The sequence below is a fragment of the Perna viridis genome, chromosome 6, assembly GCF_037379345.1.
Source record: "Perna viridis isolate PV_CMFRI_1.1 ecotype Kerala chromosome 6, ASM3737934v1, whole genome shotgun sequence".
Taxonomy (NCBI): domain Eukaryota; kingdom Metazoa; phylum Mollusca; class Bivalvia; order Mytilida; family Mytilidae; genus Perna; species Perna viridis.
Genome location: NC_142450.1, coordinates 16698475 through 16724090, shown reverse-complemented (window position 1 = coordinate 16724090; position 25616 = coordinate 16698475). Strand labels below are relative to the sequence as shown.

Genomic DNA, 25616 nt, shown 5'->3' with positions numbered 1-25616 from the left:
ATTCCGAAAATCTGACTACGGCCCTGATTCTATACTCAATGATGTTAAAAAAATAAACAAAAACAAAGCAAAGAATAAAATACATGATACTACATTTTTGTACATACCATACTTGAAGTTTACAAACTAGCAACATTTTAACAATTTGTGATAATCCGGTTAACATAAAGATCCGGCTACAATTCACATCGATGATAAATTGTGTACCAAAATAACAACAATTTTAATCTGTAATTATTACAAATTATTGGTGACACTGTTCATTTTTAGATAAAGACAACAATTTATGTATACCTTATTTAGTAATTGAACTTGAAAAATGTGCGTCTTTCCTGCTGCATTTATTAGAAAACTACAAATTCGCGTATAATATGACAAGAGAGATGTACACTATGAAGTGATCATGTTGTCTCTCCGTTCATCTGTTACAGTTTACTCCGTGTCCATTAATCAGCTCGTTCGTATCGAGTTCTAATCTGAAACCGTTAAATGGAATTTTAAGAAGCTTTCACCATTTCTTAACACACTTCCTATGTTTTCCCCATCTGAATGACATTTTAGGTTTTTATATTGCAAAACATGGAAGGACTGGGATATTTTCAAATCCGCAACTCAGGTTAAACATTTGAATGGAATTTTCATAAAAAATATTTTTACTCGTTGCCATTATACACCCCTTGTTTTGTTTTACCATCTTAACGACTTTAATGGTTTACAGATGCAAACCATGAACATTGTCATAAGGGCGTCCGATGAGGAGGGGAGCGGACTCTTCTATTCAGAAGGTCAATCATCAAATTAAAGGCAAAGGCCTGGTTGCACAAAACACAATAAAATAATAATAAATTTAAAGTGTCACGAATTGATCTTACATTGGATATATACACAGACAATTAAATAAAATTAAAGATCAATACCAAGCCTTATTAGACTTATGAGACACTATTTTATATATGTACATAATTATATAAAACATTGTAATAATACACTAAAAATTTGAACAAAAAAATCAACCTTGAATGATTAAACAAAATATATATATAAATTTATCATTTTCATAAAAAAATTCAATAATACCATTAGAAAAGCCAATTAATATTTTATTAAAACTAAAGATATGAAACTTTAAATCAAACTTGATATTATTATTAAAACTAAAAATAAAAAAATAAAAAGTACTCAAACTTATAATTTGTAATATAAATGTAAAAAAAAATGGATAGATTTAAAATAAGGCATATAAATTTCTCATTCTTGTGTATGAATATATCTTGAATATGCCAAATGAATTCAATAAAGAAAACGTTAATACAATGTAATACACCAATATATAATTACAGTTTTTGAAACGCATAAAGATACTATGGTTAGAAAAAGACTTTTCCAATATAAAGAAAGTACTCATAACATATAAATGCATGTGTAAGTAAATAATGAGTTTTAAGACAATTAACTGGTAGTCGACAATTAGATATTAAACAGTCAATTAACTCCTATTAATTCTAATTAAGTGAATTATCAATTTACTTAAACAGACTTTAAATTTTTTGTGCAACCGGGTCATTAAAACAGCTATGTTCAATGATGCTCTTGCTTTTAATGGTTTGTGGTCATATTTAAAAAAAATAAAATAAAATAAACGACAAATATGACTTATGAACAAAAGCAACACATTCATCTGCACTAAAAATACATATTACTTAATGACATTAAAACCAACTTAAGGTTCATTTATACTTCGTCGCTGTAACCTTCTTGCGAACATCGTGCGATTGTCGCGCGTCGATCGCGTGATGACCGTGCAATAGCCACGTATTGAAATTATTTCGAGCTATCATTGCGTAATGGTCGTGCATAGTCGCGCAACAATTGTTGGGTTGGTATGGATGAGCCTTAAGTCAGATGTCTTTATTTTCTTTTAAGTGATAATAATGCAGTATTTACATATTCATATGTCAAGGAGACGCTTGCAGTGGAAGATCTTGATGAGACAGAGCGGATTGCTACCGAGGAATGGATAGTTATTATATTAGCTGGCGATACTGAGGATAGCAAAAATACTGATTCAAATTCTGTTTCATCAAAGCCAATGAAGGTGAAGAAAGATGCAACAAACCGATCGGAGAAATGAAGAAAAAAGTTTTGCGAATGCACAAGAGGAACTTAGGTCTGTTAAGAATGCAATTGTTGCAAATGAACCTGCAATTGAACGTACAACTTTCTCGATTGGGTTCGTGAACTCTGAAAGCAAGCTACTGACGAACAATTTACATAATTTCAAACGAGTTTCATTCAAATGAGAAACAGATGGCGCCAGCAGAAGCATACATTACAGGTGTCACCCGACACAAATCGGAATACCCACGCAGGAAATAGTCAACAAGCGAGGAGATGTTCATCTACCAACCTATGTCAAATCAGTGGAGAATGCCACCACCACATCTACAAGAAGCATCGCCATGGCAAAGTCAGTCTGTGAGTACACATGTACACGCAGTCGTGCATGCAGCAACCCCTTCTTAATCCTCCTGTTAGCAGGTTGTCAGAAACTACTCGTCAAGCCGTTTCCACAGCACTATTGAGCCTTTACGTACGTGACTCACCATATTCTTTTATACTAGTACAAATGTAATTGGATTTAACTTAGACTTTTCTATACTAGTAGGAAATGTTTCGTGTGCTTTTGGTGATCATGGTTAAAACAAACTATTACTTCATTTTAAATTGTCAATAGAGACGTATTTATGATATCTTTAGAAAATGTCAACAAGATATGAGTTCTGTTGTGTAATAGTATTCTAGTTATTTTTAAACATTGTAAAGATTGAAATTCTTATGTGACAATACTTTAATTACAAGTATTGTAAACTGATAACAGATGTAACATAGTCGTTGTGAAACTGTTGATGATATAATCATTCTCTGCGCGTTTTGATGCACATTTTCCAGAAACCAGATGACCATTCTCAATTAGCGCCTTTGTTGTGGACCTACCATGGATTAACGGACAGTAAGTGCATAGATGCATAAACAATTCATTATCTATCTTTCCTACCTCTTTCTATTTATTGGTAGTTAATCAAAGACATTTGAAATCTATACGACCCGCCTTACAGTTGATAAGTTAATTATATATATATACAATTGAGCTTCTATTAGAGTAGAGTAGAGTAATGTAGAGTGTAGTTTAGAGTTAGTTGTAGAAAGACCAGTTCTAGTCTTAGTTAGGTTCAGTATAAATTTATCGGACATCTATATGTAGCTGCTACAATGAGTGGCCGTTCATGTCAAAATAGCGTTATTTTCATCTAGATGTAATTTTCTATCTAGATACTTCTAAAAAGTGTCTAGATACTGCTAACAATTATCTAGATCCTTCTAACAAGTATTCAGATATTTCGCATAACTATCTAGATGCTTCACTGAAGTAACTAGATGCTTCTTACAAGTATCTAGATACGTCGCAACACCATCGCGATGCTTCTCACAACTATCTAGATACGTCGCAACACCATCGCGATGCTTCTCACAACTATCTAGATACTTTGCAAAAGCATTTAGATGCTTCGCACAACTATCTAGATACCTCTCACAAGCATCTAGATGCTTCTCAAAAGCAGTTAAATACTTCTCACAAGCATCTAGATGCCTCTCACAAGCATCTAGATACTTTGCCAAAGCATCTAGATGCTTGTGAGAAGTATCTAGATAGTCGTGAAAAGCATTTAGATGCTTCTGAGATGTATCTAAATAGTTGTGAAAAGCATCTAGATGCTTTTGAGACGCATCTATATGCTTGTGAGAAGCATCTAGATAATTGTGAAAAGCATCTAGATGCTTTTGAGACGCATCTATATGCTTGTGAGAAGCATCTAGATAGTTGTGAAAAGCATCTAGATGCTTTTGAGACGCATCCAGATGCTTTTGCGAAGTACCTAGATACTCATGAGGAGTTTTTGTGTATCTAGATACTTGTAAGATGCATCTTGTTACTTAAATGAAGCGTCTAAATATTTATGCGAAGTATCTAGACACTTGTTAGAAGTATCTAGATAGAACGGCCACTTATATGCTACCTTTCTCATCTATCTGATATGTTTGTATATATGTATATATGATGGATTTAATAAATCATTGAACACTTGTTAACTGTTTCGAAAACTATGGGTTATGCAACACAGGTATACACACGTGTTAACAAAAGAGTTGGTAAATACCAAATTAAAATATGTATAGTATTACTCGCAAATATAGATTTTATGGACAACCGTTTATATTTTCATTTATTAATTAAAGTATGTAAATACAATAAAAAATTGACCGATTAATAAAGTTCAACTTTAAACAAGTATTTGTTTATACAAAATTACTGGTCTTCCTGTAGAATTTACTGGTTTTATATATGATTTATTTGACTTCGTCAGGAATTTACTGGTCTTCGTAAAGACTTAACTGGTCTTCGTAAGGAATTTACTAATCTTCGTATAGAAGTTTCTGATCGTCGTATATAATTTACTGTTTTTTGTTTAGAATTTACTGGTATTCGTAAGAATTTACTTGTCTTCGTAAGAATTTACTTGTCTTCGTAAGGAATATACAGGTCTTCGTGTGGAATTTACGGATCTTCGTATAGAATTTACTTATTTATTAAAGGTGTATTTTTACGTTAATCTTGTATTATGTCTTCGTTCGATTGAATTGGGTTTCGGTCACATGTATTTGCAATCGGCTGTGCTTTAGGCCAATATAGGTGACAATAACCCAATGCGACCGTATTTTGACATCATGAAAATATCCATATTATAATACTATAGTATCAGTTAAAAATTTAATATAACCATTCGTTTACAACTATTGACACAAGTAAATCTACGTGCAGACATGTGCGAATATTAATATAAATTTACAGATACTGACATTATTTAGATCTCAGAAAATTAAACAAATCAAATAACATGTTTTAGGGTTATTGGAATTGTATGTAAACTTTCAAATCATCCTGTCCTGCCAAGGAATAGAGCCAGCTTCAGAATTTAACTTTTCGAAAACTTTTTACCCTCTCTGACGTTTCTGCTTGGTCCTTGTACGACCTGACAATCTCGCATTTGACGACCGAGTCTTCACTCTCCAGGTGTAACAGTTTGGTTTCTGTCCTCGTGGTCCACTAAGCGGTTCTGTAAGCGTGGATGTGGTTTTCTCGTGAGGATGTGAAGTACTAAACAAGCTGTTTAACAGTAACAATGAGGCAAATGGTCGATGGGTAGTGTTGCATAGTACTCATCAAAAAGCTGACATCTGTTGACAAGAATCTCGAAGGAGTTCTTAATCGCTCTTCGGGCTCGTGAAAGTCTGTAGTTAAAAGTTCTTTTATCGTTTGATAACGTTCTGTGACCGAAAGGCTTTTGCATGAATGTACGCAAACCAAAAGCATCATCACCTGAAATATGCAAACAGATGCATGCATAAAAAAACACAGTAGATAAATCAAACCGGAAAAAAAACTACAAAAGATGTAATATAATTCCATTGCCTCTTTAGGTGCAGTAATGCAGGTATAAAAGATAAAAAAGTGTTAACAAGCAATTAATATATATTGGATTTCTATTTTTTTTTCTTATCATTCATATTTACTAACTTTGTCTATTTCATTCAAATTTAATAATTATGATATTTCACTCAGTCTGGCTTAGATTTGTTACGTATACATTGAATAAAGATCATCATATATTTCAATAAGCATAAAAGTTCAGCTAGAATTACAAACTCTCTGTTTACCAATATTGAAATAAGGCAAGTCGACATTGTCATGTGGAAGAGGCTCTAGGGTTCGGTAGTTCAAGCTCTTCTGCTTCAGTTTCTGTAGGTCAGAGGCATTCCAAAGTTGAGAATCTGAAGCAGCACCGTAACCCCCGGAGTCTGCCTACATGAATTTGTAATCTAAGTCGACAAGCGCCACCAATGTTTTTGAGTAGTTCATCTAGTAGTTGTAATAGATAGACCCGAAACCAAGAGGACACTTGCATGGTATATGCTTCCCACAATGGCCCCTAGTACGTGCGGAAAATTCCATTTCTCCATAAATCCATCAGCAATGCGGGTCCAGTCACTAGTTGTATTAGGAAAAGGCATCACTTCGTCAACAAACTCATTGATAATTGCTGAACATTCCTGGCAGAGAACATATTTTTTTTCAATTATTGAATGTGGTAAAAATAATGAAGGCAAATAATACACCAATGTTGAATATATTTGGTAATTATATTGAAAGTAAATATACCTCTCGCACGAATAATGATATTGTACTATTCAGTACCCTACATTCATACTGTATGCTGGTATGTTTTGTTCCTGATGCAAGGTGTCTTAAGGTAATTGCCAACTTCAACTCTGGGAGGAGTGGTCTTCTGTACGCAGAATCCCGTTTCGATATGTGGGGTCCTAATCTGTTCAAAATTTCGTCAAACTTTTCAGGAAGCATTCGAATGAAATTCAAGAATGATTTCTGGTTTTCGTCCTTATATCTATCACAAGTTGGTCATACAACCCGAATTGTAACCTCTTTTTCGGCACCTAGCTGTGGCTTAGTCCACCATTTCCGTTTTTTTCCTTCATCTCATGTGTTGTAAATGGAAATTTGCATAAATTACATTGAAGTTCGTTGAAGTTTATAAATCACCATTTTTAGAGTTAACATATTACATTATATACCGAACTGTACGGAATAAAAATGGAAAAACAAATATATTTCCATTGTGAAGATAGTAACCATATTGTTCAAATTTAAAAAAAAAAACAAAAATGGGAAAATTTATTCCAATGGGAAAACCAGTTTTCCCATTGGAAATCACATTTTCCCATTGGAGAACGAGTGCTCCCATTGGAAAAATTTCTTCCCATAGGAAAACAAATTCCCATTGGAGAAAATAAATCCAATTGGAGAATTTTTTCCCAATGGGAAAATCATGTTTCCCAACGGAATTTTTTATTTCCAATGGGAAGTGTACTTTCCAATTGGAAAATATAATTCTCAAGTTGAAGATAAAAATTCCGATTGAAATATATATATATGATACTGAGGATCGCTTTAATTTCTTCGTTATTTCATATATTCATGAATTAAAATGATCTGATTGATATGCCTGTATAAGACATGAAAATCAAAGTAAACCTGCATTTTCAAATTACGAAATTTTAATGAAAATAAATAGAGAAATGTACATCTACTGGAACAAATGCGTTTGAATTTATAGGGGACTAGCTAGTTTTAAAGCATTTCTTCACATCTTTTTTCGTGAAAGGCATCACACATCTAAATACTTGATGAACTGATTTCCACTACGTGTATTTTTCAACTTCTGAAGTCTTTCTTTTACAATTCCATCTAATTTTTTCGGCAATAAAATCACATGCTTCTCTATACAGCAGTCAGTAGAGAGCTTATAAAAGTTACAAGTACACCTGAATCAGCCAAACGCGATTATTTTTCGTACCGTATTGTCAACTTGCCTTTCATATCTGGCAACATCCCTTTAGCTCCTACTTTTGGAATTTTCCTATCACTCATACGCTATTCCAGAGTTCCGTGCTACACTTTCAAATTATGACCAACACCTTTGTTTATTGAAAATTAAGTTATCTGCTTATAATTTCATTTAATATCGTTTTAAGAAGTTTGTTGATTTTCTCATGTAATAATTTGTTTTAGAAATTCTGTGCGTTTAGAAGTGGTCTGATGTTAATTCGAAATTATTTCTTTCTGTCACAGCAGTTAAAGCCCATATGAAAGAGTACTCGAGGGAACCAAGGTTATAGCGGTAATCAACAGAATGTAATCCAGGGGCAAAGACCAGACATGGAATACAGACATACACAACAAAGAAAATAAAGTAACAAAAACCATACATACAAAGTAACAAAAGCAAATGAGCAACTCGGACTCAACTAAAAACTGGGAGCACGGACCAGGTGCACCGGTAGGGTAAGCGTACTGTGCTAGAAACACCCGCCGAGTTGCTCATAAAAAGTCAAGTCCGGGGTAGGCAAGTTTTCATTGTGCAGATGGATACACCATAACGATCCACGTGTTCATGATGTCGACCATTAAACGTCTGTAGTGATGACTTCAATCTTGCAGCAACATAACCCTGGTCTAGAAGCCTATTTGTTATAGTTTTAGCGCGATACAAAAAAAGTCTGCGTAGTTTCGGCAAGCTCTGGCATAACGTATGAGTTGTGATAGAACACTCCATATGCAGGTGCCGAAGGGATGTTGCCACAGATGAAAGGAAAATTGACCATTCTGAATGAAAACTCATCACGTTTTTCGTAAAGTTTGGTCAATAGTTTTCCTTTACCATCGATTTCTAAGTGTAGGTCAAGATATGAGGATGACTTCACAGTGTCTGTAGTATCCTTTATCTCAACTTCTTTTGGGTAGATGCAATGTATCAAATCCCCGAAATTAGGATTTTTTAAAGATAATACGTCATCTATATAGCGGAAACTGAGATTGAAGGATATAGCCAAACGATATTCTTTCTTTCTGATCAGATCAGCTATAAAGCCAGCCTCATAAGAGTGAAGGAATAGGTCAGCATGTAAAGGAGCACAATTTGTTCCCATTGGAATGGCGACCGTTTGTTGAAAAACACGCCCACCACACTGGACAAATATGTTGTCGATTAAAAATTCCAGCATTTTGTAAACATTTACTGTATATTTGGAAGATGATTTGGAATTATTTCTTACACAATATGAGGAATCTCTACCAAGAACTATATATTTGTATCTAGGTGTACCATCTTTTTTGGAAAAAAAAACAACGATGTATAATGTTTTTAAGTCGGGATTGTAACTGAGTATGGGGAATAGAAGTTTACAGTGTTGAAAAATCATAGGTTTTAATGCTATTATATGCAGATAATAGTCTTGAACTGATTGTCTCCAAAAGATCATTCGAATTTTTTCAGGATACACAGTGAATTAATACCACTTCGGGAGTAACAAGTGCTGTGGTAGGACAGCAGACCCTCTTTGACAGTTGTGAGTATAGAAGTTAAAAGTTTTGAAAGAAGTTTGGTGGTACATTTTGCAGATCCAACTATGAAACGTTGTTTGTATGGATTCTTGTGGAGTTCAGGAATCCAGTACATAGACGGTAAATCACAATCATCGTCCTTGGTAGAGAGACCAAAAGAGGATAGCACAGATATATTGGTTTTCCACAATCTCTTCTCTGCACCTGCTTACCATAAGACATCCTTTATACACAAACATCGTACATTATGATGTGGCATGCAACAAGATAACTTACTACAAGCCATATACACAATTTGCCGAATATCTTAGGGAATCTTATATATAACGGAGGTTTTGCCTTTAAATGTACCTGATGAATTACCTGCAAAAACAAGATTTAACCACTAAGTTCTAAACTCTTGGTATGATGTGAATAAGAATTCTGTTTGATACTGTGACTAGTTTTCTAGGGGGTAGAAGTAATATTTTTCTATTTTTTGAGAAATCTTTTTAGAAAATTAGTTTTTCTGTGGTTTATGTATATAGAATATAAAATTGTCTATCGAATGATACCAAATTTGAGACGTTTCAGTTGAGCAATAACTTATAGAGTAGAATTTATCTGACTTTTATGGAAAATTCGAAAATCCCATTTTTTGCATTTTTGGATAAATTCTGACTACGAAACTCGGCAAAATTTACCAAAAGAACCACAGAAGTATAATTTGTGATAATACTAAACAGAAAATACCAAATAAGCCATTTTTTACTGAAGCATAAATACCATAGGGGTTTTGACATTGTTTGTTTGTTCGTTTGTTGTTGTTTAACGTCCGAGCAGCAATATTTCAGCTATATTCAGACGGTGAACATGAAATGGATGACAAAATGAACATGAAATGACGATAAAAAGAAGAAAAAGGATAAGAAAACAAGGACAATAGGGTCGAAAAATTTTGATTGCCACTAGAAAAAAAGGAGGGATGGGTAAGGTCGGGAAATTTAGCCTCCTGTGGCGGAGCGCAAAGGTTCCTAGTCCTATTGAATACCACAGCAGGGTTCTTTAACGTGCGAGGAACGCGGCATCTTTCCCAACACGGTGCACCACTATGGTTTACGGTCAGGTGTTCCGTATTATAGCCTGACAACCCCAGCATGTAACATGCCAGTGGTACCCCATTCCAACACCTGGGGCACACATCCCAGTTGCTCTGTGGGCAGAGCGCCTAGCCCCCGGCTAAGTTTATGAGCACTATTTAGTCGCCTTTTGCGAGAAGCTTAGCGCTGCTGCAGGCCTATTCTTTTAACACCCAGATCTGCACGGGGCCACAGTGCTAAGAAATCATAGTTCTGCAAAGTACAGTGATATAATGGCATGGGGGAGAACGCAGCCCCTTATAACTGGAAAACAACAAGAAATATCTATAATGTGATTGAAAAATACAGGCATGGGTTTTCTACGGATTCCAATACTAAAAATTGGAATTGGACCAAAAATTAAAAAAGACAATTGTGAATTGTGTTCGTGTGTGTGTGTGTGTGTGGGGGGGGTTATCCCTTATAACTCAAAAACGGTCCGAAATGCATTAGATTTGATGACCCAGAATAAACAAGGAACACAAAAAAATGGAATTATAAAAATCAAAAGAAACTTCAAGTAAATTCTTATTTCTCTGGCGTTCTTAAACAATTATAATAATCTTCTATCAAGCACATATTGGTTTAGGAATAGTTGAGCTTGAGCATGACTGTAAAACTTGCTAAAATCAGTTAGAATTCATTTCGGCCATATTAAACATTTTAATGATGCACATCTGAACAGCAAAATATTACTACATGTATTTTATAAATAGCCTTGGTGGTCTCAGGTAAATGTGCTCACCATAAGGCATGGAGATCATGAGTTTGATTCCTGGCCGAATTACACCAAATACTTTTAAATTGGCATTCACTGCCTCTCCGTCAAGCATGCAGTATTTCAGGTGATAGAGTGACAGCTGCTTTGCAGTCAAAATGATGTGTCAAAGTCGGGTGATAAGCCTACCTACAGCTGTTGCTTCTGTGAGCTACCAAATGAAGATCTGCCTAAGAGTGTTGAACTAGTACAAAGCAGAGTCTGTTCGGCAATGAAATGCATGGAGTATCTGCCATTGAATGTTAATCCATAATCAATCAATCAATCAATATCTTATCAATGAAATTATTTTCTATACAATACACATCTATAAAGGAACTTTTAAAAGACGTAATCAAAATTTGCATGGTCTTAAATGACAAATCTTGCTTTCTGTTATTCATTAATAATTCAAATAGTTATTAAAGAAGCAATGAATACTAATGTACAATGTATGTCATTGTAACTGCCTTTAGATTCTTTCTGGTATGCTGGCATGTGTACATAATGTTCTATAGAATTTATCTTATGCAGATTTTTTTCTTAATTGACTCAGAACTTCTGTACTTAGATTTCTCTTTTGTAGGAGCCTACCTGTTTTTGTGGTGAATGTTTATTTTCAAGACCAGACAAGACGGACCCTTTTCACAGCGAATTAAGTTATTGGAAAAATCTGGTTTACAGTTTAGGACAATACGTTACACTAGTTTCATTCATAAAATTTTAGAATTATTCTATGAACTATTCATAGCAAGTATATATATTTTGCCAATACCACAACAAACACTGTGGACACTGGATGTTGACATAAGTATAAAGGACAATTGCAAAATAATTAGATAATATATATCAATATGATTTTTGTTTTGATCAGCCTGAGTTTTTATTAAATTCCAGGAAAATAAACACATACTTAAGAATATATCTCACATCATTTGGAAAATCTCTTTTATCAGTGCCCCACTATTAACAAAAAAAATAACAACCATGATTCTTGTAAATTTAGATAAAACATGTGTCCAATAATGTAACAATACCTTCTAAGATACATAGAGCTGCATATTTACATATATAAGATAAAACAAATGAACAAATGAAGTCAGATAAGTTTCAATATGGCAATCTTCATTTGAAATTAACTTTGTTGTCCTGTTGGTCTAGAAAGTTTGGAGATACTTCCTGTGGAATTCATGTATACGATTCAAGATTCAAGATTCAATACTTTATTGTAATCACTCAGACACATTACAGTGTAACAAGATGTAATAAACAAATCACATGAATGGAAATGGCAGATACAAATACATATTACAAACTATTATACAGAGTTTGCTATTACAATAATTTTTCTACTTAACGCAGGAAAATAGGGACATTTTTCAATATTCTAACATTACAAAAAGATAGTAAGCCATATAGTTTATAAATATTAGGATACCTTGTATAATACGCAGAAATATATTTATTTCTAAGAGAGGAAATTTTAGAGTGATTACAAACAAAAAGTAATAATATTCATTCCTAATTTGAGCCAAGCTACATTAATGACAGGTCCTATGTTCCAATGAGATCCCTGCCTATCTCCCAGTTTCGACTGGCAGCTTAATATTAGAGCATCTCGGTTTACATATTGTTATACGATCTGCTCTATTGAGTTTCAACAATTTTTTTCCAATTCAAGATCCTGTTTCAAATTTATATAACCCCCCTCTAAACGAGTTACCCATTTCACTGAATAAAGTTTAATGAAAATTATCAGGTAACCTTTGTCTAATAATCGTCTTAATATCATTGACATGCAAATCAATTTGATTATTCAGAACATATGACAAACCAATGCTATCAAAAATACTCTTCATAAATTCAATATATTTGAAATTAAAATTTTGTTTTCAATGTAGTGATAACAATAATCTAAATAAAATGCTAGATAATTTCTTTGGGTTTTCTAATAACCTCTTCCAGAAGCCAATCATTCGAATTTTATTAGAATGTGTAGAAGATATCTCCCACTTTCTCCGTACACCATATAATTTGATGTACTTTTACGCATGCAGAGTATCTTTTTGATAAATTGTAAATGAATCTTTTCTAATTCACCAGTATTTTCAAAACCCCATAACTCTGAAGAGTATATTAAAATTGCAGGGACCACAAGAGAATCAAAGATCTTCAACTGGAGGTCTACTCGTATATGTATATTCCATATACGTCGGATGAGAGCAAAAAAAGATTTTTGAGCCTGTTTCGATAAAACTTTTCTGGCCTAGAAAAAATTACCAGTATATTTGAAAGTTAAACCCAGGTAGTACATTCATCGACTACTTTAAGGAAATTATCAAACAAAATAAAATTAGGGTTACGTCTCCCCTTACTTTTTGAAAAAACACGACCTTTGTCTTATCTGGATAAACCTTTACTTTCCACAAATTACAATAGTTTTCAAATTCAGTTAACATTTTCTGCATTTTTTCTGGACTCTCAGCTAATAATATAGCATCGTCTGCATATAGTAATAAAAATAAAGACATACAATATTGTATTTCATTTTCCAATAGATTTCCAACAATTTCTAACCCAGAGACATTATTTTTAATAAAAAACTTTTCTAGATCATTAAGGAAAATAGCAAAAAAGAAAGGAGAAAGGTTTTCTCCTTGCCTAACACCAATGTCGCAATTAAAAAAAAATCAGATAATAAATTATTTTGTTTAAGAGTAATCAAGAGAACCAATGTTATAGTGGTAATCAAAAGAATGTAATCCAGGGACAAAGACCAGACATGGAAAACAGACATACACAACAAAGAACATAAAGTAACTAAAATCATACATACAAAGTTACAAAAGCAAATGAGCATCTCGGACTCCAATAAAAACTGGGAGCATGGACCAGGTGCACCGATAGGGTAAGCGTCCACTGCTTTTCTAGAAACACCCGCCGAGTTGCTCATAAAAAGTCAGGTCCGGGGTAGACAAACGAGGAAAGGAAAACTATGAAAACAATACATGATTCAGCGTCTTTGTACATGTTAACAATAAGATTTTACCATTAATACCATTTTCAATAAGCTTTTTCCACAACCCTACCCGCAAAACAGTATCAAACGATTTTTTTTAAATCAATAAAGGTACAATAAAGTTTTTTGCCAAGACCCAAATAAATTTGTATGAGTGCATATAGTGAAAAAAATATTGTCGGCTGTGGAAAAACCCTTCCTACAGCCAGCTTGAGATTTTGTGATAAGATCGATAAAATCGGAAAATTTAGTAAGTCTCATATTCAGAACAGATGTAAACAATTTTCCCAAATTTGAAATTAAGGTGATCGCTCGGTATTAATCAGGGTCACTAGGATCACCTTTGTTTCTGTATATAGCATGTATAATTCCTACGGTCCAAGACTCGGGTATAAATCCGTTATTTAGAATCAGGTTAAACGATTTTACATATATGGGCATCATCATATCGGACGTCGATTTAATTTATTCGATCGCGATATTGTCTATTCCTGGCGCCTTTGAATTCTTTAGATTTTTTTTTTACCGCGAACTCGAATTCTTCCGCATTTATCGGACTATTTAGTACGTCATGCATAAATTTGTTATGCTCTGTATCAAAATCAAAATTGATCTTAAAATCATCATCTTCAATCGCGTTTGGATTTATATTCAGATCCTTTAAGTAATTAAATAAGTCTTGTAAATCGACTTTTGCCTCGTTATTGTCTTTTCTACCAAGACTATTCAATATGTTCCAAAATTTCTTCGGTTCGAACCGTGAAGCCTCTCTTAATTTTTTTTTCTACTCGAAGAGAGTACTCGGAAAAAACCTTTATCAATCTCGGTTTTATACGACTTCCTCGCTTGCTTCATACAATTCTTGTTTTCAGCGTTCTTGGTCCAGCTATACTTGCGTTTAGCTCGATGAAAGGTTCGCCACTTCTCGTCGCATTTTTCATTAAACCATGGTAATTGTTTTTACAGTCAGACTCATTTCTATCACGTATATATCGCTTCTTACCGAAAACCGAGCGTGCAGTTTTTACAAACAGAACTGCTATTCTACCGAAAATATTTTCAATGCCATGTTGATCCGGATTATCAATGTGATTCATAGAATTAACTATATCGTTTACTGTATGTCGTTTGTCGCGCATTGCTTGAACGTATTCATCGCATTCCGTGTTAACCCATTTGCGGTAATTGGTTTAAGATTCGTTCACATTCTCTTGAACTACTCTACCGTTACACCCTAAACAAAAATACATACGTGAGTGGGTATCCGGAGTGAGCGGGTCAGTCAAGGACACGAAAATCAGTAACAATAGGGAACATCTCAGACAACAATAACAAGTAATCAATCAAGCTACAATCGCCAGATGTTACTTTACCAATATACTTATCTAAACCTATTCTCCCGTTAGCTATGTGAAAATTTAAATTTTTACACAATTGGACTAAATAATATCCAAATGAATTTGTTCACACTTATCCTGGTTATACCTTTCAAGTGGTATATCATATTTAATTAACTTTTTAAAAATCTTGAACATATTCATGTACATCACTCTCTATATCTTCTAATATATTTGATAAACCCTTATTTGCAACAAAATAATCTGACAAAACAGCTGATCTTGAATTAAAGTCCCCAATAAGTGCATAGTATTCAGAATCATTAATAGATAAAAGCTCATACTCAATCTCACCAAAAGCATAAACAGATGCCTTATGCCTCTCCTATTTTTGTAACTTTCGGAAATCCAGCCATTATTGATTATACAAGTCTGAATATCTGTATAAAGTACTTTGACCCATTTTATAAATGATTCGTTAAAAAAACCCATAATGTTTTAGTACAGTTAACATAAAATTCCATTCGATGGAGTAAAATGCTTTGCTGAAGTCTACGAATACCATAGCTCCTTCAACTTTGTATGAGTCGCAATAATCTATAATATCCTGAATTTGTCGCAGGTTGAAGCCAATAAATCTATTTTAACATATCCTGTTTAATCTTCATTAATCAATTTTCGAAGAATTTGCTTTAGTCTCTGTGCTAATATATATGACAAGAGCTTTCAGTCTACATTTAAAAGTGAAATCGGTCGATAATTATTAAATGATAAAGATCACCCTTTTTATATAACGATGTTAATACACTTGTTTGTTGTGAGAATAAAGGCGATCATTTTCGAACCCATTATTTAATATTTCGACAACAATATGCTTCAATCTATTCCAGTATTTTCTATAGAATTCAACCGTAAGTCCGTCTAATTCTGGTGCGCGGTTAAGTTTCATTTTAAATATTGCATCTGTACATTTCTGAACTGTAATTTTACCATCACATTTTGATATGTCTTCATCTGATGCCTTTTTATCTAATCTTGTATTTGATACAAATTCTTCGACTAAATTATCATCTGCGGAGGATGAAGTATAAAGGTTTTCATAAAAAGTTTGAATTGTTTTTAGTATAAAGGTTTTCATAAAAAGTTTGAATTGTTTTTAATATTTGTCTCTGTTTCGTTACTATTTCGCCATTTTCTATTTGCAGTTTGTTGATTGACTTTTTGTTTTTCAAGTCCTAAAAAATAAGAGTTATTTCTTTCTCCAAGTTCAATCCATTTTTACCTTGTTCGTACCTGTGGCCCCTTTGCTTTTCTTTTATATATTTCTGATATACCATTTTCAATTTTTTCGTATTTCTTTCTCAATTACATCATCTCTGTATTCTGAATTTTCTATTATGCACATTTGTGATCTAACTCTTTTTTTTTTGTTATTTCGCATTGGTTTTTCTTGCTTTATTTTTACAATAGTTGATCGTAGTCTCTCGTATGTCTGCTTTAAACACGTCCCAGAGAACCCCTATATATTTGTTTTTATTGATTTCAAAATAATTATGTATTTTGTTTTCAATCAACGTTTTGTAGTCGCTTTCATCCAATATTGAGTTGTTCAATTTCCAATAACCCCTCCCTTTGGTAGCCTGCCCTGTATGCATTTTCATGAATACGGCTTGATGACCCGTAAATCTTATTATTGCTGGCTTTATTTTGCAAAATTCTAGCAAAGCCCGAAAATCATTACTAATTAATAATAGATTAATTCTACTTGCTTGCGTGTTATTTTTGCGCTGCCAAGTAAATTGTTGTTTGTTTTCATTCAAAGACCTCCAAATATCAAAAAACTTTTTCTATCTATAGCATGTGTAACTTCGTTAAAATCCCCATCTATAACCGGAATACCTATCCCATGTTGCTTTACTATATAATTAAGTTTTTTTTAAATGTGTTTTTTTTTCGATTTATTATTAGGCGCATAAATACACGTAAGTGTACATACGCTATTTTCTAATTGTATATTTATCATAATCACTCTTCCCTCATTGTCGGAAAATTTATCAAATCGTTTGTAGTGTGAAGATTTTAAAATTAATACAGCTACCCCTCGGCTAGCCGTTGTGCCATTACTACAAAATATATCGTATCCTGAATCATTATTAATTTCTAATTCGTCATCTTCACTGAAATGTGTTTCTTGTAAGAAAGCGATCGCGCATTTTTGTGTCTTTAGCCATTCAATTACCCTATTTTTTTTGTTTTGCATTTGATTCCGTTTGTATTTAAAGAGATATACTAATTGTGAATGTCATGAGTTCAATGAAATAAAATAAAATTGAAGTTACTGTTATCTTTTCTTTGTCTACTTCAAAAGAAATTTTCCCGCACGCGTTCAGCGATAGGCAAAGATACCTAGTATCCATAAAAATATTCATACATGAATTAACATGTTACACCTTATAGACTTGTATAATAAACATATAATGCAGCGAATATTTACAACCAAAATATAATAACATTCAAAATAATACATTTAACTATTTACAATCGCCCCTTCCAACAATGAAAGAAGTGAAGTCACGTGATAAATTTGACCGTACTTGCCAGTGACTAATTTACCTCTATAAATTGACCTACTAATTACGATTGAAGGGAAAAGAAGGTTATAACACGGATTATCCATATTCACTCTGGAATTAAGTATTATTTGTGGAGTGTTATTGCTTTCAAACATATTTTCGTTTTTGTGTCTAAAGTAAACTATAGTGGATATAATATTATTCATGTCGAAAATAAAAGTCTGATGGGATTTAATGGAGTCATTTGTCAAGGATCTTTTTTGTAAAGAAAAAACTGTTTCATTGCTGCGGATTATCGACCTTCGGTAAGTAATCTCTTGGAGTTGATCTTTTGAAAAAAAAAAACTTTCTCTACCTTTTGCCGCTGTGTGATATGCAAGTATTTTGCTTTGAAATATATTCATAAATCTGGGCGCAGGGCTAACGAGCTTCATGTAGCAAGTTGCAATTATCCCTATATCAGAAACCTTATATTTAGGTACGTTTCCATTCGCATGTTCCAGTATTAAATTACTATTATGCCTATCATATCCATGTATTTTTTAACGGTATCATTATACATGTATGTGATCCTGACACTTAAAAGTGTTATTACAAAAATACAAAAAAACTTGTATTACATACAACTTTTTTTACCATATTCACACATTGCCATTCACATAAATAGAGTTGTTTTGGTTTTACCCGTAACAAATGATTATTTGTAATATAGCATATACATGTACATGTAACATGTCTGAAAATGAAACTACTTGTATATATACCAGAATACCAAATTCTTATCAATAGAACTATTTGATTAGTATGTTGACAAATGTGAACTGAACTTGTTTTTTTTCGATTGTAATTCGATTTCTAACATTTCAAATATCATGAATATATATTTCCACGATTTTTTAAAATTGGTCTTTGTTATATGAATTGAACTGGTTTAAACAAAGCACGTGATTATACCGTTTGAATTGACCGTAATAACAACACTTCTGGTAATTGGAAAGGTAAAAGTACTTGTGTCCCAAATCCGAAACTGTTGTTGTGTTGCTATAAATAGTTTTAAGAAAACCAAATGAAAATATTTTTAGAGGAAATTGATCAACAAATGGCATGCCATAGGACCTGATCTTATATATATTTTTTATGCACTATTTTGATCATTTGAACGTTCGTTTTCATGACTTGAAATTTTCACACAATTTCTGAAACTAATATTTTTTTCTTGCACCAAATTTCTTCTCACTTTTAAAGTTTATACAATGTTCAAACTTTTGTAAATTTATACTTATACCACATCTTTCATATGAAATGAACATTAAATTTAACAGCATATTAATGATCATTTTCACATCATTTTTTAAACTAATATTTTTTCTGTTAACAGCATCTTTTCCACTTTTAAAATTCATATAATTTTCATATTTTTCTAAATTTTCAATATACAAACATGAATTAAACATTAAGGTCATTAGCATACAAACAATCATTTTCCTTTATGAAGAATTTATATTTTACCTCTTTGACATTTTGCTCCCACCTCTATCTGTTGGTGTGGGTTGAATTCTGCCTTTGCTGTTTGACCTTTATGCATTGTTTTTTTCAGGATAAGTCTTGTTGGCCTTTAGAGCTCTGATTCTTGTTAGAGTCATTTATCTGTTCCCTTTTACTGTCACCATTCTTGTTCCTTTGTCCACCTTTCCTCCTTTTCTTTTTGTCTTTTCCTTGTCCATTTTTTTCATTTACTTGTTGATGAGTTTGGTCATTTACAGTGTTCTGTTTATCATCACTGTTTTTATCTGTTGATTTTCCTTGATTCGTGGATGGTGACATTGATATCTGAGCTTCATTGTCCTATCTATCAGATTCTTTGTTGTCATCCTCTGATTCTAAGTCTGCTGCATCTGTTTCTTCTTCAGACTCAGACTCATCAGACCTTTCTTTTTAGCTTTCTTATTTTGACCCTTCATCTTACTTTCTGTTTCCGTACTTGAAACCTGGGCAGTTCATCATTCTGTGTCCAGATTGTGAGCAAAATCTGCATATCCAATCATTTGGGCATTCCTTGATATTGTGACCTTTTTGTAGACATTTATTACATTGAAATACATCAGTGTCTTTTGGTTGCCCGTGAGGGTAAATTGTAGCTGTATATTTTCCGGTCTTAAGGGTCTTTGGGAGTGGCTCAGCAAATGGCTGACAAATAACCATTCTCATTCCTGTCCAACAGTTTGTAAGTTCGTTGTCTACCCTTGGGTACTCTATTGTGCATTCAACTATTTCAATGTCTCTAAGTGCCAACTTTCTGACTATCTGACCATCATCAGCTGATAATGGGACATTGTATACGTTGACACGTTGACAATGTACGATAGCAAGAATTTTTGTGGTGTAATAATAAATATAAAATTATGAAATATTGATACCCCCACTACAAAAAAGAACAGCCTTTATGCCATTGTAAATTGACAAAATTTTATAGGAGCCGGGTAGTTTACGGGGATTTCTCAAGGAGTAATTGTTGTAACTTGGAACTATACGCATGAGAGCAGAAAATAGACAAATGTGGAATTCCATCCTCTTATATTATTATCTTGCAAGAGTAATAACGCTGTACACTCCTTGAGACGTTCATGTCTCCCATTTTAGCGTTCATGCATCGTTTATCGTGCGTTTACACATCGTTTTGCGTTCGTTAAAACGCACGACAAACGCAGGATATGAGCGTTCGTCTATCGTGCAGTTAAGCGCCCGCTAGGAGCGTTAGTTTATCGTGCGTTTAAATGCACGCTGAAAGCGTTCGTTTATCGTGAGGTTTAATGCACGATATGAGCGTTCGTTTAAACGCACGATAGGAGCGTTCGTTTATCGTGAGTTTGGTGAGCGTTTAGCGTGCGTTTGGGTATTGTGCGTGCTGGAAACTTAAACGTCTCAAGGAGTGTATCACTAGCTATTTTAAAAATTCTGGTATCATTGCAAGTAGATAGAAAGGTTGAAGCTGTACTTTCTTTTTGGGAATGTTTGTTAGTTTTTTTTGTTTTTTGTTTTTTAGACAGTAAGGCAACCAAATGAAATTATGATTTCCTGTATGCCATATTTTTAAGCAGATTCAAACGTATTTTTGTAATGTTGTACACTAGTACTGTACGTAGGATTTTTAGCTTAATATTTATCTATTATGCATACATTGTGCACATGAAAAGGGTGTCAACAGCGGTCAAAGCCATAGATTCCTAGCTGATGGTAGATCTTTCGTAGAAAACAATAAATATTATACAATATTGGCAAAATTTTATTACTCTCATGCATTCTATAAATTTTTGCATGCACTTGTTGTTTCTAATTATTTTAATTATTCGGCATCTACCTAATGTATTACATGTCTCCAGGGGTAGTACCATAGACCTATATTAGTTACAGGTCTATGGTTTTCGGTACTAAAGAAAACTATAATATTCAAGTAGACGATAAAAAGGAAACCTGGATGACCTTATAATTACAATTTAACTTCTGACATTAACTTTTCAACTTTACAAAGTATATTCTCAAACAGTTACAGTTTTACTTAAAAAATAATTTTGTAAACATGTACCTTCAGTAACCACAATAACGTTAACTTTTAGGACTGTATCAAGGACTGTATATAACATATTAGCTTTATAACATATTAGCTTTACTACTTGAGGTCACTATTCTATGGTCAATACATACATTCTACATGCATATATTTTCAAGCGAATACTATGTAATAACTTTTAAATTATTTTCACAATGACACATTTCATTTTAGGAATAAAAGGGGAAAATAGATGAGTGACACAACGGGCATGTATGATCTAGGTCTTTTCTTGTATACATCAAAATTTTCGTATTTACGGAAGTAACTATTGTAATTTCTAAAGTGTTTTGTTACGCATCAATTGCTTTCCACAAAAACTCACTACCTCAGAATTAAACGTTATAGGAGTTATATATATATTATTCTCAAATTTTATGAATGGAAAATAAAAAACCAAAAAACCAGTAAATTTGATTTCCTCTCCACTGTGGTAGCAGTAAATTACAGCGTCCACCAGTTTTCTTCCTTGCAGTTCAACCACATGTACTGTGTATGTAGCAATGTTAGTGTCTCAGCAAACTTCTTCGGCAAGCTGAGGAGGAAAAGCATTATTACGCACGACTCAGCATTCTTCACTATATATACATACATATATAACTATGTTTATTTCATATCAGTAAAAAATCAGTCATTTCAATTGGATAAAACCTTTACACGTGGTATTAATTAACCTGCAGTACATTTTACAAAGTTTTACCAGTTTTACTGTCATGTCAGGCGCGTAGCTGCTTTTGCCTGCACTTAATTTTGCCAATTTTTTTTAAAGATACATCCAGGAGAGGTGTGATAGTGTGTAAAATTACTGGTATTTTATATTTTATTTGTATCTTAAATTTGAATTTTGTTTGTATTTGATATTTATTTTCATAGATAATAAAAACCTATTTCAATTTATATGTGTGTTAATTTCAGATGGAAATTAACGTTTTGACCTAGACCTAAACGACATAACGGACAGACATTTCGAACCTGGTATTTCTTATCTATCAGTTTGAGATTTCGTATTTAAAAATTTCTCGGTTGGATTCGGTCTTTTCCGTTCTATGCTTGGTTGAACCGCACACTATTCTGGGGGGTAAATAGTATTGTTCGTGAGGCACTCACCATTCAGTTTCCGACTTGACAACATCTATAAGAATTTGACAGAGGTCTTGGTTGGAAATAATATATCTTGGAAACTTTTCTAATCAGTGACTGTATTCATCATGATGACTTAGTAAGGTTCGTTATGTTTGCATGCTCAATTTATTGCCTAATTTTGTTAAAAATCCTTTAAATTAATATTTTTATCCGGTATGAAAGTTTCATGAATGTCGGTTTGCGCTTGAGAATGAATGTCTAAATATTATAACCGTTTAAATAAAGTAAAACATGATTTAGGTATAACTGAATAGTAACGTTTATTTTCCAATAATTTAAATGACCATTTCTTACCCAAACTTTTCATTAAAATAACAAAGCAGTAACGGTTGAACGCATACATGTACTAGGCGAGACATTTGCCCGAGAGAATCTTGTAATTTTGTTTTAAGGGTAAATAGACTAATAAATACGGGATTTAAATATCTTGAATTTATATTTCAAAGTGTATTTTTGTCACTACCTGTTGATTCTCCTCAAATATGTATTAGCAGAGGTTTATAATAGTTATTTTTGTTATACAGGATGAACACTTATGCTTGTGAAAGATATAGATGCATTTGATGATGTCTAGATGTACTTAATTATCCGTCCCACTTGCACGATATGTGAGGTAGATATTTTTGTATATATCTTATTGTTATTTTATGTGATTTGTACGATTTTCAAAGTCACGAAAATTATAGATATTTGGTAATTTGCTGATCGCAAATGAGCCGTACAATACACAATACACATATAGTTATCTTTATTTTTTTTAAAATAATTTCCAGATATGTTTGTTAATTTACGGTTGCCTGAATATAACCTAATAGTGTTGCTCAGGCGGAAAGCACCAACAATCAATATTAATTTGCGGAACATACCCGTTATATGTTTCAATAATTTTTTGGCACATCGGATTAATATGAACATATTGATTGATTGACTTATTTATGCATAATCAGGTAATTTTGAGATGAAACGAATTTTTCATTTCCGTAATTTTTACTTAATATTCGAACGTCATGTGAAGTGATTTTTGCATAGAGTATTATTTTTTTCATTATATTTGCTTTATATGTTTGTTACAAAGCGTATGTAAAGCGTAAAATGTAAAATTGTAATTTGTGTTATAATATTAGTACTTTTATTACAGGGCATTTTTCCTGTTTCATACAGATTGTTTTGTTCAAAATAAAGTATTGAACCTGAAAAGACTTAATATCGAAGCCCCAAGATTTTAAGCGCTTTCATAGAGGCAGAAATGATGCTCTACATCGCTATCTTCATGGAGCTTCGGGTGGGGGGAGCCCCCCCCCCCTTGGACCTGCTGGGGGCTTAAGACCCCTGTCGTAATTTTGCCTACACTTCAATTTGGCCTCAGCTACGCGCCTGCCTGTGGGCAGTCAAAATATCACGATATTGACCAATTTATCGACAACTATTTCATAATTATTGAGAGAACTGACAGGTGAGCTGTATAACATTCAAATACACACACACTACGTGCTGATTGATTGACGCTCCAGGGCATAACCTTTTAATAATATAAATGGCAGAATTATATTCCTAGGCGAAAATTTCCAGAGTTAAATATAGAGTGTTTGCAATCAAACTGTCTATGTATAAATACAATTGATAAAGAAGTGATGGAATTCTTTCATTAGTGGACAAGGTAAGAAATTTAATCATGCATAACAATTTGCTTCTTTATGACTTCACTTATCAGTTAAGTTATTTGTTGAACCTTCAGGCTAAAAACCACTAATTCCACTTTCCATAGGCTTCTATGCTAAGTTCACAATATTCAATGGCTTCTCTGGACTTTACCTTAACTTTAACCTGCAGAGGACTATATATTAGCATGATTCTAGATATGTCAGCTCACAATCCTCAGAATGGCATGTGGGGTTAGCAGACTTGCAGGATACAAGAGCGCAATTATTTGTAATGCATTTTCCATAGGGTACCTATGTAGTTTGAAAATTAATTTCAAGAAAACAACACAAATTAGCAGAAAATGAGTTTCTGTTCCTAAAACTAGAAAAGCATACTTTTTATTTGCACAAAAAAAAAAGTACATGGTCATGCGGCAAAAGTTGACCTAAATTTCAGTTGTTATGGACTCTTGAAAATTCAGCACAAAATACACTGCAAAAAAAATGAAGCACCTAGATTTCATTTATGAGAAATCATTTCAACCCTATAACATTTTATTAATTATTACCAAAATAAAATCAATCATAAATGGGTAAGCTTTGAAATGAAAATAAATTTCAAGCCATATCCAACCAATCAGGTACCACCTTGTATTCAGTACTCAGTACCATGTTGGGGTAAAAAAGTTCCCGGTAGAATGTAAACAAATAATTGCGCATTTGTATCCTGCAGTGCAGTACTGGTCACCGGAAGTGAAGGGTCTATAAATAGCATGGGAAATCCCAGTGTTTTCACAAGATAGGGGTATATTTAAAAATCATTATGGAGATTAGGCTTCACATCACAAGAAGCAAAATGCACCTATAAAATGTACAGAAATGTTTTTCCTTTTAGAAACTGTTTAAATTTTTTAAATAAGATGAGAACTTTTTTCACAGCACTATGAGGAACAGGGGTAATTTCTGCGTAGGACTATTTTTGCCTACGTTCCAAATGCTCATTGGTTGAATTGGTGGTCTGTAACCTTCAAAGACAGCTTTTGTTGTTTTCATCTGCAACAAATGTACATACTTATACAATGTCAATTAAGAGTAGATGTAACATTCATTTATACAACATCTGTCTTATTTAAAAGTAAATGCGGTTTAGATAATAAATCACGAACTACGCCAAGAAGCAAGACAAAGACAGAGGTAGCAACTCCTCTAACAATTGTTTGTATACACAACTACGCCATATAGTGCTACCTCTACCCCACTACATGTACTTGATATTACTAACGTTAGTATTCATTTATTATAAAATTCAGACACTCCAAAGTGTAAGAGGTGATCTATGATGAATAAAAACCAAACAAAGGATGGTTTAGTTCTTTCTGTTTTCA

General features: G+C 33.1%; 2 long non-coding RNA genes and 1 pseudogene across 2 annotated transcripts; all 3 read left to right on the top strand.

Moving 5' to 3' along the window:
* Nucleotides 1-1433: 1433 nt before the first annotated feature.
* Nucleotides 1434-2523, top strand: LOC148613871 (uncharacterized; annotated as a pseudogene).
* Nucleotides 2524-2837: 314 nt separating this feature from the next.
* Nucleotides 2838-11726, top strand: LOC148613870 (uncharacterized). Its single transcript, XR_015923167.1, has 3 exons — nt 2838-3010; nt 8970-9042; nt 11499-11726. It is a non-coding gene; the product is annotated as an uncharacterized LOC148613870 (long non-coding RNA).
* Nucleotides 11727-17901: 6175 nt separating this feature from the next.
* LOC148613869 (uncharacterized) lies at nt 17902-25358 on the top strand. The gene is made up of 3 exons (XR_015923166.1): nt 17902-18146; nt 23116-23204; nt 23730-25358. It is a non-coding gene; the product is annotated as an uncharacterized LOC148613869 (long non-coding RNA).
* Nucleotides 25359-25616: the final 258 nt, after the last annotated feature.